Source organism: Gasterosteus aculeatus, chromosome 18, assembly GCF_964276395.1.
Source record: "Gasterosteus aculeatus chromosome 18, fGasAcu3.hap1.1, whole genome shotgun sequence".
NCBI lineage: Eukaryota > Metazoa > Chordata > Actinopteri > Perciformes > Gasterosteidae > Gasterosteus > Gasterosteus aculeatus.
Genome location: NC_135706.1, coordinates 4562352 through 4577222, shown reverse-complemented (window position 1 = coordinate 4577222; position 14871 = coordinate 4562352). Strand labels below are relative to the sequence as shown.

General features: G+C 45.2%; 1 protein-coding gene across 10 annotated transcripts in view; it reads right to left on the bottom strand.

Moving 5' to 3' along the window:
• The window catches only part of fynb (FYN proto-oncogene, Src family tyrosine kinase b), a 42658-nt gene extending 28568 nt beyond the window's left edge, over positions 1 to 14090 (bottom strand). For 3 of the 10 annotated variants that reach the window (XM_040160289.2, XM_040160294.2, XM_040160295.2), the window contains exon 1: positions 12983 to 14090. The gene's annotated coding sequence lies outside the window, so the exon portion shown is untranslated. Of the gene's footprint in view, positions 1 to 165; positions 297 to 7526; positions 7722 to 8124; positions 8509 to 9700; positions 10156 to 12982 lie in introns of those variants that run through there. The other 7 variants (XM_078093997.1, XM_078094001.1, XM_078094000.1 and 4 more) reach the window with 6 other exon arrangements.
• Positions 14091 to 14871: the final 781 nt, after the last annotated feature.

Genomic DNA, 14871 nt, shown 5'->3' with positions numbered 1-14871 from the left:
CCCCCATCGGCCTGTTGGAGCGTCAAGCCACTTAGAAGCCACTTGCTCAGCCGAGGCCTCTCACGGCCCTGGTAACAATGTACCTGTCATAATGTGAGGCGGGTCCAAAGCTTCAGGCAGCAAGGAGCAACGGCTGCAGTTGTTCAACCACCCGATTCCCCTCACCTGCTTCTTTGCCTTCTTTAAAAATAAAATAAAATAAATCACAGCTTATCTTGCTCCTCCCAGTGGCCTCCATGCTTAACCTGCATGCGTTTATACACAGGGAGCTCACATCTTCTCATCCGGATGCTTTTCTGCAAAACAGGAAAGACAAAAACAGCAACGTAGGACTTCAACCGCACACGTTGATTCAAGTCGACTCGTGGTGGAGGGAAGAATCGAGCGCCAGTCATTAGTGTGCAACAGTAGACGTGTTGAAGATGGGGTCTTAAGCAAGTTGGTGAGTCAGTATCAACAGGAAGAGGTTACGCCGCTGAACCTTCTACACAGTGGGGCCTCTCCCGCACACCCACACACAGAGATACACCCACACCTACAGTCACACACACACACTTGCATCCTGTAATCAGCAGAACCGGTTTATAGACTTGAAGAATGTTCTTCACGGTCAAAACAACGGTCCAATCAAACCCAAACAACCCCCCCCTCCAAAAAAACGTCTGAGTAAATAGACAAACCACAAACATGCTGTCTGGATATCACATCTCTCTCTAAGTCCAACTTCGGCATCGCGCTTGTGGCCTCCACCCACACAACCATTATTACAGGCGTCAGATGAAGGGGTTTGGGCGAGCGGCAGCAAGTTCCCAACGCCCATCCAGGCCCCTATTTATCTGGGGCAGCGAAGCAATGAAGGGATGGAGGAGATGCTCCTTTGCTCCTTTACCCCCTCCACCTCTTCTAGATTTAATCCTACTGTGTTGTACGCATACATGTATGTTTAGCGGGGAAGTGCAAAAGACAACCAGCTCAGATCCCACGACATAATTCTAACCGACAACTAAAAAACCCCACAGAAAACAAAACAACGCAACTGGCAAACTAACCAGCTATTTGCGTCCAATTTGGTGCTGATGTATGTGGTGTATATTTATATCTGGGGATATTTCTAGCACTTTGTTCTACAATGGTGTACAAAGAAGTAAACATACCCACCACAAAGTGTTAGATCAACCTCACACGCCAGATGGTTTGTTACCCACGACCCTCGGAGACAGCGTCGTTGGAATCTGATGGGACCAAAGGTCAGGCATTTGCAGCAAATAATTACGACCCTTGTGTTCAGTCAGAATCGGAACAGAGGCTAAAAATAAGAACAATTGCTGCTTTATTTTCCAACGGACTGCGATCAGTAAAGGCTGGTCATGCTTCTGCGTTGTTGCGTCGACGCACTCGTTTCAATTCATGGTTCTAAAAGTCTTGCGTGTGTTGCAGAGCAATTCCCCGCCAGAACAACAGGCGGAGTAACGGGTTTTTGTTGAAGACGACCTAGAGAGTCACGTCTTTGTGTGTGGAAGTTGTTTGTTTATTTATTTATCATAGACTTTATTGCCCCGTGCATCGCCACTGTTGCTTTTCATCGCGGACACATTTGTCCCGTATTTTCCTCCACAACTTTGTGCACTTCTCGACCGGCAAACCGACGTTTGCGGCGATCAGCCTCCATGAATCCAACCCGCTTATACAACCCGCCAATGAGGCTTGTAGAAGTGGTCATATTTACGCATTTCTTCCGACAAAAGTTCTTCAATCTGATCCGTTCTCTCGTAAACGTTCTTCGTTTTAATAATGGCGGTGTCGGGCTATGAAAGCGGAAATGTGAGACTCTGTAAAGGATGTAGTTAGCAGACCAATCAGACCTTGTGCGCTGCGGGAGGCTTGCGTTGCTTGCTTTCGACGCAAGCCTAAAAAAAAAATGGCTCGACACACGCAAGGATGCAAGGAGGTGTGAAAAGGCACGCAAAGGACACGCAAGGGGGTGTCTGCGTCTCTCTGAAAACGCAGAAGCATTAACTAGGCTTAACTTTTAACCAATTATATCAGTTGCAGCTCTTTTTGCCGTATTTCTACGTGATGAATTATGACAATATATACCTTGGCAAGATACACATTCTGCAACCCATATCTGCTGCACGCCAACACCACCGATGGAAATGGTTTCTGCTGTCTCTGCAGCACTCTAGGGCACTATGAAGAGAGCCTGCAGGTGTGTCACGCAGAGATCACAGAGGGCCTCTTTAAGACTCAGTAATGAGCATGAGGAAGGGGGAGGAAGGGGGAGAAAGGGGGAGCGCATTCTGCTTGAGCCTCGGCAGTATACGGGACACTTAGTGAGGTGACACAAAAGCATGCTGAAGACAAAGAAGAGAAATAACACCACGTGTGACGGTGTAACGGGGAAGAGCCTCACTGGGCCAACAGGGTCGGCTTAGGGTGCAGGGGGGGGGGGGGGGGGGGGGGGAGCATTGTAAGTATGCAAGTTTGTTGATGATGGGAGGACTATAACTGCTTTGGGGAGGAATGCTGAAGCGCTCACACACACACACAAAATAACACACACGTGAACCTGTTCCATCTTCTCACAGTAAAGCTGATTGGCTGCAGACATTAGTGCTTCCGCAGAGCTTGTTATTCTGGGGCCCGACGTACCTTTCGTGTCGGAATGTCGGACACTCAGCTGACACTGGTCTTCCTGCAAGGAAACCTTTGTTCAATTTTTTTTCCCCACCTGCCCATTGATGAATTTGACCCCAAATAGAATAAATAATAAAAAGAAAAAAATCGTACGTAGTGGTGAATTTGAGAGACTTCTCAGGTTCCAAGGGATTGTGGGAGTTCAGCGGAGTGTGACCATGAAAAGTCATACCTCTGTTTTTTTTGTGTATTGGGATTTAAAAATGGGTTTCTATTTCCTTCTCATTTCTCTGTGCGCCGCCGAAAACAGAGACCCTGTCGGGACACAGAGACACTCTATTATTTATCGTCTCATTCAATAAAACATGAATATTACCCGCATGTGGCAGCCGCCTTCATTTACACTTCTTTGCGGAAATGGGTCAAACTTTTCCCAGAATGCTCCAGAGCCACGTCAAGAGACTAAAAGCCTCAACCTCTAATGATGCACTTTTTTGGGGGACCCATTATCATGGTGATGGAACACGCGTGTGAGTCGGTGGAAGCGATTCCATACACACAATCCCAATCAACTCCAAATAAAGAAATTACCCTGAAACACGTAGCCATTGTGGTCGTAGTATTTCGACTAGTAAACAGTAGGTCGTTGCAAAGAGAGTGGGAGCTGCCAGCTAGAATCAAAAGCCTTCGTGAAGACCCCACACACCTCTCCTGGGTGGATTTTCATATAATCCATTTGTTCAACCTCTCCAGGTGTAAATGAGGCGACGTTATTAAATGTAGGGCATCACAAGCGGGTTTGACAAAAAAGAAAAAGAAAAACACCCCATGCCATCTGGTAGTGGAGTCAATTAATCTTTTTATTCGGACGCTCTGAATCATTGGGATTTAGCTCAAGTTGGTCGGGCCTCTCATTGTAGCTCAAGCTCTTTTTTCTTCACAGAACTTATTCTTGTTTTATCATTCAAATTAACTACGTCATGGAATGAGTTTGTTTTCTTTCATTTCTACTATTAAAACCGTGTTGTGGCAATGGAAAAAATGACAGTTCTTCTCCTAAGTTTTTAATATTATTTAAAGCCTTTATCTGATGCTCTCACAGAGAGTTTCTTTCAATCCGACAACAGCTTCAATGTAAATGTCACGCTGTGCAGAGTGAAAAGCTGAACCTTACAGGACGTCTCCAACGCGCTACAAGGCATCTTTTATCTATAAAAACACATCTCCACCCCGTGTGGAGCGATCCAACCGACAGCAGGAGTACACAATGCAGTCGTTGTGAGGCAGCAGGGTGCCCACGGGGCCCCAATTGCGCGGCGAGCCTCCCGACCGGCCTTTATTTACAAAAGAGCTACCGTCGTCGCTCCCAGTCACAGCCCCATTAGCTGCTGATTTGATTTTTAAAGATCAGTCCCGCTAATCTAATTTAATCTGTCTCTGCGGCTTCTGCTGAACAGGCTGTCGCGTATGCCGCTAACGCTTTTGCTCAACAGCAGCAGCAGCAGACACCCACGTGGAAAAGCCGCTGCTGGTTTGTGTGTGTGTGTGTGTGTGTGTGTCTGCCGGGGCTATATTACATGATCACTAAATGTTAATGGTTTCAATCAGGCCACGTCACACTAAAAACAGTCAACTCAATGAATGCCACATGGATCTGTAATCAAAAGATTGGTGCAGGTGCATATACTGCCGTAAGGTGAAAAATATACATATATACAAAAATATACCGTACATCATTTGTGAGCGAACGATTTGGCAATGTAGACAAAAGAGCAAGCAAGAGCGAGTTTTCTGCTGCTGTTTTAGCTCCCCCCCCCCCCCCCCCCCCCAGTGACGGCAAAATGACAGGTGTATGTGGTGAGGTTGGGACTGCTTTTTTTCTTGAAGGATAACACAAGCCACAAATATACATAGTAGTCTCTTCTTCTACTATGAGTAAGAGATTCAAGTTAATTTGAAAATTAATTTAAAAAAGCAAAGATAATGAGGACAACAGGATGAGAAGCTGTGTGTTGTCTTCTCGGATTCAGCAGGCTGGAAAGCCCCATTGAGAAAACAGTACTATGGTGGGATGTGACAAGTAAATGAAGTAGTGCTGAAACATTCGTCTTTATCACTTGTAGGTCTATTTTGGGAATTGTGTGGTGAAGAACTGTGAGGCTTACCAAAAATACTTGATGAGGTGATCCCAGTGTGTGTGTGTGTGTATGTGTGTTGAACATGTGATTTAAGTCTTTTTTACCAGCACCGCTGCGTCCGCTTTCCCCTTTCTGCCGCCTGATGCAGTCCTGGCGACGGGGTCTCACAGCAGACTGCTGGGAGTTTTGTGGAGCCGCCTGGCACCCTGAGGGACAGCTGACTCTCTCTTTTCAACAGCAGCCCCCCCCCCCCCCCCCCCCCCACACACCCACCAATAAAACATAATGGCACGAGGCTGCGGGTGGTAAGTCATTCAGCTACGCAGCGCGGTCACATGACCGGCCCGAGGCACAACGGGCTCAGTCATGCAGCTGCTCGGCTACTGGGATGGATAACGTGAAAGACGCACAGTAGCATCCACAGAAAGGACACTCATGTGAGTGACAGGAAGGGCAGGAAGGCTGCAGGAGACACCAGGCTTTGTGCAGGCTCCAACCCTCACCTCCCCTCCCTGCGCCCCCCCCCACCTTCTCAAAAGACCCACGTACCGACTGGCATTGTTTAAGTGGGATTAGCAAGTGATGCAGCAGGGATGGCTAAGCTTACTAAGAGAGCATCGGTTGGGCTGATGATGCTAACAGTGCCAACGGAGTAATAGTCCCCACAAACAGTTCTCCAACAGTGATACTCACAGAGCGATAGCCTTGCTGACGGTACAAACAGTGGTAACTTCGGGAGATATTGTTGTGGTAATTGCAATACATTACCCAAAATGGAATTAAATGCAGTTTGGTAGGAGATTCAGGCGTGTCATGCTCGCAGGCTAATGTAGCCTGGAGCGTCAAGGCTGTAGCAGTGATGAAGCAACGGGCTACAGATGTCTGGTGAGCTCAGTCTTCAACCCCGACCGAGGGCGACTCAAATGATTTAACTACATGACATTTATAACCATTTAACGCACCTCCCTCTTGAGACTAATAAGGTTAATAACTTAAAAAAAAAACATTTTTAATAAATCCATTAATACAAATTCTAATAATAAAGATAAGTAGCCTAAATGACTGTTAGTTCCAGCCCTTTGCGAAATTGCGAGATTTCTGATTGGGTATTATCTTAAGATGAATATTAATCGTATTATCTTATAATAAGCAGGTGTAAAGCAGAATGCTGGTTTCCTCACGTAAGCAGTTATCAGAGCCAGACACAGGGAGACGAGCTGAAAGCATTTTTGCCACAAGGATCACAGTTTCTCAGTTGAGTGAACACAAAAGCATTACGGATTAAGCAGCAATGCAATATTAAAGTTGGAAGAAATCATAAGAAATCAAGATTACATTGCATCTCCCATTCAGCGTTCACATTACATTTTCGCAGTTGTTAAACTCGCTACATTACAATTATTGGCATCAGGATCATTTCAAACAGTCATAGCATCAGCAGTAGGAACAATGCAGCTGTATCATAGCACAAGTACTTCACGCTTTCCTACAGCGCACTAGTCATTACATCAATTTTCCCACCACAAACGCTGACATAACACATCAACTTCGTTGTCACTGAATTTTTGTTTTTCGCTGTTTTGGCTTGATTGCAGTCAGCTGCCCACTCTCAGGTCAGTTCGGGGCGGGTCTCGGAATATTTACCTGTTTGACACTCTGCCCTCTCAATAGTAGCTGCATTTGCAAGGCTTACAGCTGCGGGCTGCAGCCTTTAGATGTATTGAAAGCAACCTCGCAGACGGTGGGGTAGCTAATGATAATGTATTCAGCTGCCTGTCGTTCTTTTTTTGTAAGACATTGTAAAGATGTGACACGTGGATGGCTAATTAAATACAAAATGTTTTTATTCCCGTCCCCATGGGCCCTGACTGATGTGCTTTGATTGGCAGGTCAGGACAGTCTGTGGGTTGCGAGTCCTCACCGAGAGGCTGACTGACAGACGCTGCTGAGGAGTGGATTAAAATGGATCAAAAGGTCTACGAGAGAGACAGAGAGAGATATAGGCAGAGAAAGAGAGAGAAGGATTTTGCCAGGTGATTAAAGCTTCAGGGAGGGAGCGAAGAGGAGGGTTTTTTCTTCCCAATCATAAATTACCACTTAAGAAACACTGCAAAGCTTCTGTGTCTTCTTAGGAAGACAGAATTAATCAGATCTCACTTTGATTTCCTGATGCGGATAATTTTCCCAGAGTAAGGCAAAAATATTTAAAGCTGCCTTTTGGAAATCAGGGAACCACCAGAAAGAAGAAGGGTTCTCTTCACTGCCTGCATAGAAACAGTGATCAGCCAATAAACTTTGTTTTATCTGCCGTCAAACCCAATGCACAGTGGGATCTTCTAAAACTGCCAAATAAACTGAACTGCAGTCTCCTGTATAATTTACATAATTGCTTGTTTTATGACTTGCTCGATACGTCGGGAAAAACATGATCGGCTTGTCCAAAACCAAAGATGGAAACATTTAACGATGAGTCGTCTCACCTCTGTATCGTTGACTGTGGGTAGCACGGACCTATCAGGGGACATAGGGGATAGCCCGATCTAGCATAATGTCAGCAATTTGCTCACAATATGGAAAATCCCCCCCGATAAAATTGCAACGTGTACTGTATTTAGTTTATGTAATGTTCCTGTAAAAAAGGGATTAAACTGAGCGGAGCCATTTAACAACAACGGAAAGGGGGGAGACAGAGGAGTGGGGAGATACTAAAACTCTTCAGATACTTTTTTTGGATAATAAAGCCAAATGTACCTGTACCATTCTTTGCGGTTCTCTGCAAAAAAACGTCCCCAGTAGAAACCCTTTAACCCTCAAGGCCAGAGAAGGCTACGGGGGTGATTGAACACGTAAGGACAAGGCCCCTATGACGTTGAAGGCCCAGAGGTCTGGCTTGCCGGAGAATGAGCAGGCGTCATCCTTTTGTCAGCGTCTCGCAGCCAAGATCGTCTGCAATGCAGGAGAAATGCACCGTGATGTAGGTCGGCCAGAACCAGAGCACCCCGCGAGTAGTCTGGCAAGCCATAATCCTACAAATAATAACTTGGCTCAGTTGACATGTGTGCATGACAACGACTACAAAAAAACACTCATTGAGAACTTGAAATTCATTCAATGAATCTCTTTCATTACGTTACATTACATGTCATTTAGCTGACGCTTTCATCCAAAGTGTGCATTCAACCACAGGGATACAAACTCAGAAGAACAAGAAACAAGAAAGTGCAATTTCCTCAAATAAGCCAATTTACAATTTTCTATAGATAAGTGGCGTTATAAGTACAATTTAAGTGCTACAATTTGTTAGTCTTTTAGTCGAGGTAGAGTCTGAAGAGGTGTGTGTTTAGTTTACGGTGGAAGATGTGAAGGCTCTCTGCGGTCCTGGTGTCTTCAGAGAGCTCGTTCCACCATTTCGGAGCAAGGACAGCAAAGAGTCGTGATCTAGTCGAGTGTTTTGCTCTCAGTGAGGGAGGGACGAGCAGTTTTGCAGATGCAGAGCGGAGAGTGCGGGTTGGGATGGAGGGTTTGACCATGTCCTGGATGTAAGCTGGACCCGATCCATTCACGACATGGTACGTGAGCACCAATGTTTTGAACTGGATGCGGGCAACCACCGGTAGCCAGTGAAGAGAGCGGAGGAGTGGAGTAGTGTGGGAGAATTTCGGAAGGTTGAAGACCAGTCGAGCTGCTGCATTCTGGATGAGCTGCAAAGGTCGAATGGCAGTAGCAGGCAGACCTGCAGGAGGGAGTTACAGTAGTCCAGGCGGGAGATGACAAGAGCCTGAATCAGTACCTGCGCTGCCTTCTGAGTGAAAAGACTCGCCACACAGCTGGAGAAACCTGCGGCGAGTTAATCATGCATGAGGGGTCATTAACCCGCGAGCAGAAAACCCTTTTGTTTCCCCGTCACTAGAGCAGAACACTTGTCATCGAACGGCTTGCCGCCGCGGTAAACATGTCATTCATAGGTAATAAGGCACGGTGAGACGAGCTGAGAACCAGCGGCGGCGCAGTTAACACTGTTAGCTAACCACTGGCGCTGAGGTGCAATCAAAATGCTCCCTGTGTGTGGCACCTTGAAACAACAGCATTAAGATCCATATTGCTATGTGGCATCAACTTGTAATCATGAGTGACAGCTTAACAAATAAGGGGGAAAACCTTCAGGAAACGTAGGTACCGCAAGACTTATGAATAAATCAGCAATCAACTATCTCAGATTGTACCATTCAACAACCACACATTAATCTCTGAAGTTTTTCACTTCCACAAACAACTGTGAACACAGCCTGGCATCTGTGCGATGGCCTCTTAGTTTGGTAAAGTTGTCAAGATATTCACAGATTTGGACTTTACGGTTCAATAGCTGATCAGCGAAGCGTTAAAACACAAACGACACCTCTTCGTAACCATAGTCCAAAATGTATTCCTCCACCAACAACGTCTGACCTAATCTCACCACTTCGTTCTCTCATAATTAGCAAGTGACAGCAGATAATTTACTCAATTATCTTGTCATACAACGAACCAGACCACCGGGGACAGATCTGGCTTTGACCGGCAGTCGGAGCTCCGGCGGAGATGTTAGGAGCTCCGCTACCGGCAGCGCCCTCTCCTCCGTCTGCCCCGAGCATTATTGCTGAAGGAAGGTCCGGGGCAACGAGAACCAGGACTAAGTAGGGTTAGGCTGTCAGATCCTGCTGCAGTAAAATATGAGGCTTTTCTGAAGTGTGTCTGGTGCTCGTAAGCACATCCGCTGCTATTGAGAGGCACAGAACAGCTTTAAACTTTTTGAACTTAGAATGGGAAGAAGATATAATGGAATGGGCCTTATCCAACTATTCCCTCAGTCAATGCCCTGCAAACAATGTCTGATAATTGCAAGATGGGAGAACAGCATTTTGTGCCGTGTTAAATATAACACTTACCGCATGGTCAGTGAGCTCCTCCAGCTGCTTTTCAAACCACCACGGGATGCCTTGAACCTGTGGCTGTCTGCTTAGACACCCACATATGGACGCAACTTGTTATAGTAACCTAACATTTCCACACAACTGCTTCAGCAGCAGTATGAATCTTCCGCTCGGGCTCTGGCAGATTTAAAACATACTTGCTTGACTTTATTTAGAGGTACGGTTTTAAATATAGACAGAAAAGCTACAGTGCACTATTGAACTACTGAATAAAAAGGCTAAAGGCACTTGAGAGCTAAATGTAATCGGAGAGATTGAGAAAAAAAGGTAGTAGTATTGAAAAAATACTGAACAGGATATGAGCGAGCGAGGGAGAAAGATAGAGAAAGAAATCGTGTCTAGCTTTGGCCTCATATGTAAATGAGCAAATGTGATTCCCCTTCAGAGGGAAATGAAGCCACACTTGAAGAACCGCCGACTGACTTTGTACGTTTGGAGTCAAGCACAAAAGGCGAGCTGGGGCAGGTGGAAGCGGCGGGCTGATGGGGGATTTGTGCAGTCGGTTACACCTGCCCCTCGAAGCGCGACAAACAACTGCTGCTAAATGAATTCCTTTGAAGACAATCCGCCCTAAGACGGACGTCTCCCCAGGCATCCCCTGTTTTGACAAGCTTTCATGCAGGTGTATCACTTTCAAACATAATTTCCTTTGTTGACATCATTGCAACGATGACCCGTAGACATACGCCCGGCTGCCATTACTTCATTTTTCTTTAAATAGAGCTGGAGAAAAAGCACGCCAATCAAACCTTGGGGGTTGCTAATCAGTAGAGTTTCAGCTTCAGCTTTACGCTTCATCACGAAAAAGTCACATCATTTTGACTAAAGCTTGAAAAAAAGTTTAAATGTACGGCTCCTCTTTAACCTCCATCAGTGGTTCAGCTTGTACTCATCCGTAACAATAGCTATGTCACGACTCAGTCACAGTGGGGGGCGGGGAGTAGAGACACAGTGCGGGACACAAAGGACGCCGCTGTAGGGATGTCTTCCCAACCTCCAGCATGGAGGAGCAGCTGACTGCACTACCGGTCCCTGACGTACGAGCCGGCGCCATCTGACCCACCTCAAGGTCCGCGTGATGTCATCAACTGCTCCACTGGATTCTACCTCCCACTTCAACTGATGAGACCGGGCGGGGTTTATATTGGTTTAATACGCAGCAGACTTTCCACACTGAGATTAGCCAACTTGAACTACATTTATGCATTTAATCGGTCACGCTGGTTTTCACAGTATTCTGAAGGCCGAGCAACGTATCCAATAGCATTTATTATCCTCTTACAATGAAATGCACCCCAGAGAAAGCTGCATACACAGGACAAATTTACACTTACAAGCTTTTCCCGGGGCTTCCAATAGCATTGTATAGCCTTCGTCAGCAGAATTTGCACGGTTGACACAGAGACGGCTAAAGTGATGAACTTGGGGATAAACCTCAAGCTCCACGACGAGTGAGTAAACTCCCTCCCTGACGAAGACCATAATATGTGGTCAATAGCGTTGAGGAAAAGAAGGAGAGTCGTGTTGGCTGGGATAACATGTATATTTGTATAGTAGTACATCGGTGGTACTCAAAGTCTACATGATTCAGTAATACAGCTTAATCTACACATTCATTAGTTCAATGAATGCATTATTTAGCTTCTAAAATAGAAAATACTGAAAAATACAGATCATCATTTTTCAGTTCCTGTGGAGATTGAATGATATTTTTAGTTTTGGTTTGGACCATCAGTAAAATCCCCAAAAGGTTTCACAACACCAAAAAACAACTTCAAAAACGGGACAACCAGGACTAAGGGACTCTGGCGCTTGCTACTTCCGTCCACGAGAGCCACCGAGGTCAATACAAAATAAAAGTTTAGCCTTAAATAATGGCCGCTTCTTGACCAGTTGGGAGTTCTTCAAAGTCACTTCAAGTGAACCTTTAACCAAAAGTCTTATGTCAATAAAGACTTTACATAACATAAGTTTCTCCACATGTGTCATTGGGACTAAATTACAAGAGCAACCAGTGACGATTAAGTCCTCAACCCTCCTGGTAAAAAAAAACAAGGTGGTAAAGATTTTCTTTTGATAACGAGAAGAAACTTAAGAACATGATACGCTTCCACGGAAAGCAGAAAGATATTTCAAAAGGCGCTTCTGGTTCCTGTGCGTGGTTTCCAACACTACCACTAAGACAGATTACGCTGGCGGCCTGGTGACTGATCCATATACTGGGTTTCCATGCGCTGCACCTGCATCGCAAGGTTTCCTTTCTTGCAGAAAGCTTACTCTCAAGGCGGAGTAAGCAAGCTTTCTCCAAGCTGCTGGCACTGCTTGACAAAAAAACTAACAAAGGGAGCTGTCTTCCTGAAAATAGGGATAATAACAGAATAAATTACAGTTGCTACAACTTCCAGATATGGAAGTACGTCCCCTCCCCCGCTGAGAGCCCCATTTGGCACGTCTTTCTGTCTGGCACGTGTTGTAAATAGAGGCCGACTCATTAGGGGACACTTCTTGAAAGGAAGAAGCCCAAATAAGGGGCTGAGGACGGCCAGACATTGTTAAAAAAAAGAGGGCCATGCAAGAAGTGTTTAAGCACCACATTGCCATGCAGAAGTCACAAACCAGACATTGGGACAGAGACAGTAGCTCGAGCAGATGGTGTTTTTAGCAGAAAACATCTAAATGCATCCCAGATGAGAGAGAGAAAGAAAAAGACAGATCGAAAAGGAGAGAGAAGTAGTGTCCTTCACTCGACTCTCCACTGAGCATCTATAGGAAGATGCTGATGCTGTTGCTAATGTGGACGATGATGCTGATGCTGATGATGGTGGTGGTCAAGGGGAGGGGGATAAGCGTGGTAAACAAGCCGAGCGGAGGAGCCTATGCGTCAGGATGCCGCCGGGGCTGAAAGCCTCGAGTGTGATAACAAAGTATTCCTTCTGCTCGTCTGTGACGTGAAGTAGCACCGGTAAACCGTTTCTTCACTCCAGTAACCCGGGATAGACGTGCACGTTTTCACCGAACTACACACCGGGTGTCGCGTGTACCCAGATAGCCTTCCCGATGTCACGTTCCGCGGGGGAAACGCGTCTCTAGCAAACACGCGGCAGTGTCCTTTACGTTCAAGAACTATCAATAATAGTATATATCTGGAAATTAAACAAAATAAAATCAAAGTGAGTCAAACCGCTTCAGGAGTTACCAAGACATCGGGAAGATGAGTCAAAAAGGAAACTGCGTTACCTGTTCAGACGCGACTAGTATCCCGCAGCTCTCTATTCCATAGCCGTGGTGAAGAAGGGTTTGACTGGGTGGGGGCTGACGGCGCAGTTCCGGGGGCCCTGGTGTCGCTGAGCTCTCTCGTCGTGGCCGCTGCGTGTGATGGCGTTAGCTCTGCGGGGCCCACGATGAAACTGGCGTCGCCTTCAGGTGCCGTCGGAAATATCACGTTGAGGCAGCGGGAAGGTAGTCGAGTTGTAGCCAACGAAACGGTTTCGGGGAAATAAGATATGGAAATTGTTCTTCGTAGCGGAACTGTTGAATGGAATGTTTACAGGATCGGGGACTCAACAGCATGATATTCATTGTTGGGGGGAATTTTATGCCATATTATTGTCATTCCCCCTGACAACAATTGGTCCTGGTACATGTCTCTTTTGGTATGTGTTTGAATAAACAACTTATTTTATTAGAAATACATAAATTATACTTCTTAATTTACTTATTAATATGCGTATTATGAACTTTTTGGCTTTTATTATCACAAATAATTATCCAGATAGTCAGAATTCAGACCGAGCTTTTGAGAAGCAAGTAAAGGGTGCATAATGGCCCGGTCCATTGACTGGCAGGAAGTACGTCCAATCAGAGGATAGTGAGGGGGGCAGTTGGTGAGTGGGATGGGGATGGTGCGTGTAAACGTGTGTAAACAGATTTCTTAGATTAAGATGTCTAGTAAACGTGGATTTAACACAAATGCCAAAGCCGAACTTAACAATCCTAGCCTTTTTAAAGCAAAACAAATTGAAAGTGGCTTCGGCTCAATAAAGATATAGTGACATATAAACTACATTAACAGTTTAATAGACAATTGTCGTTACATGTGTTCTTTGTTTCGGTGGTGCTTTCTGTTAAATAACTTCTACAGAATTGACAAACAGCTGTAAGTATGTTTACTTTGATAAACCTGACGTCGCAGCGCCATCTTGTGGTGACACGCGGAGCAGCATATTAATGCCCAGCAGAGCAGTCGGCTGGCCGGAGACGCGGCTGGTTCCGTGCGGTCGAACTGCATTCGCAGCCATCCCGGAGCCCGGAGCTGCTGCCTGATGTCTGTGGGCGTCTTATGTGTAAAGCCTGACGATGGAAGGAACCGGATATGATGCAATAGAATTGGAGTTTTTTCAGGCAATTCAATTTCAATGAACTCCTTTTTTTAGATAAGTTGCTCACACAATACACATGTTATTTTTGTCTTTGTTTAACAAATCTCATGAAAAAATTACAGAACATGAGGTGCACGTCTGCCTCTTGTGGCCAAAATGAACAACAACAACAACAAACTACTGTTTCACAGACACGTTTCTCATGGAACTTATTCTTATTCGGGCTGCAGCTAAAGGTTATTTCGATTAATAGATGAATCGGATAAAAAAACAGCATTAAAAAGCTTTGATTTCAACCCTTTATTCTAAAATAGAACTGCAAATTTACATTGAAAAAATACTTGAGAAAGTACAGGTTGCTCCTTGAACATAATAATTCATAAAAAATAAAGAAAAATACAAACTATAAAATTTAACAGGATTTGTTTTAACATCAGAACCTGTTCTCTACACTACACTCACAGACACAAATGTATACACCACGCCTAAATACGGCTACAAAATAACCAAGTGCTATGAGATGAATTTAAAATGCCATTTGTAAATAAATGCATTAGAGGCTTCTTCGTTATTCGCGCCGGTTTAATGGATCACCGTGTGTCTCCCTATAGGCATAACATCAACTACCATATAACCCACAGTATATGCGCAGTGTCAACAATAACCGAAATGGAACAAAGCACAAAATATATACATGATAACAGATTGAAAAATAAGTGGTCCAAAAAAGGCGAGCAAATAAAATGT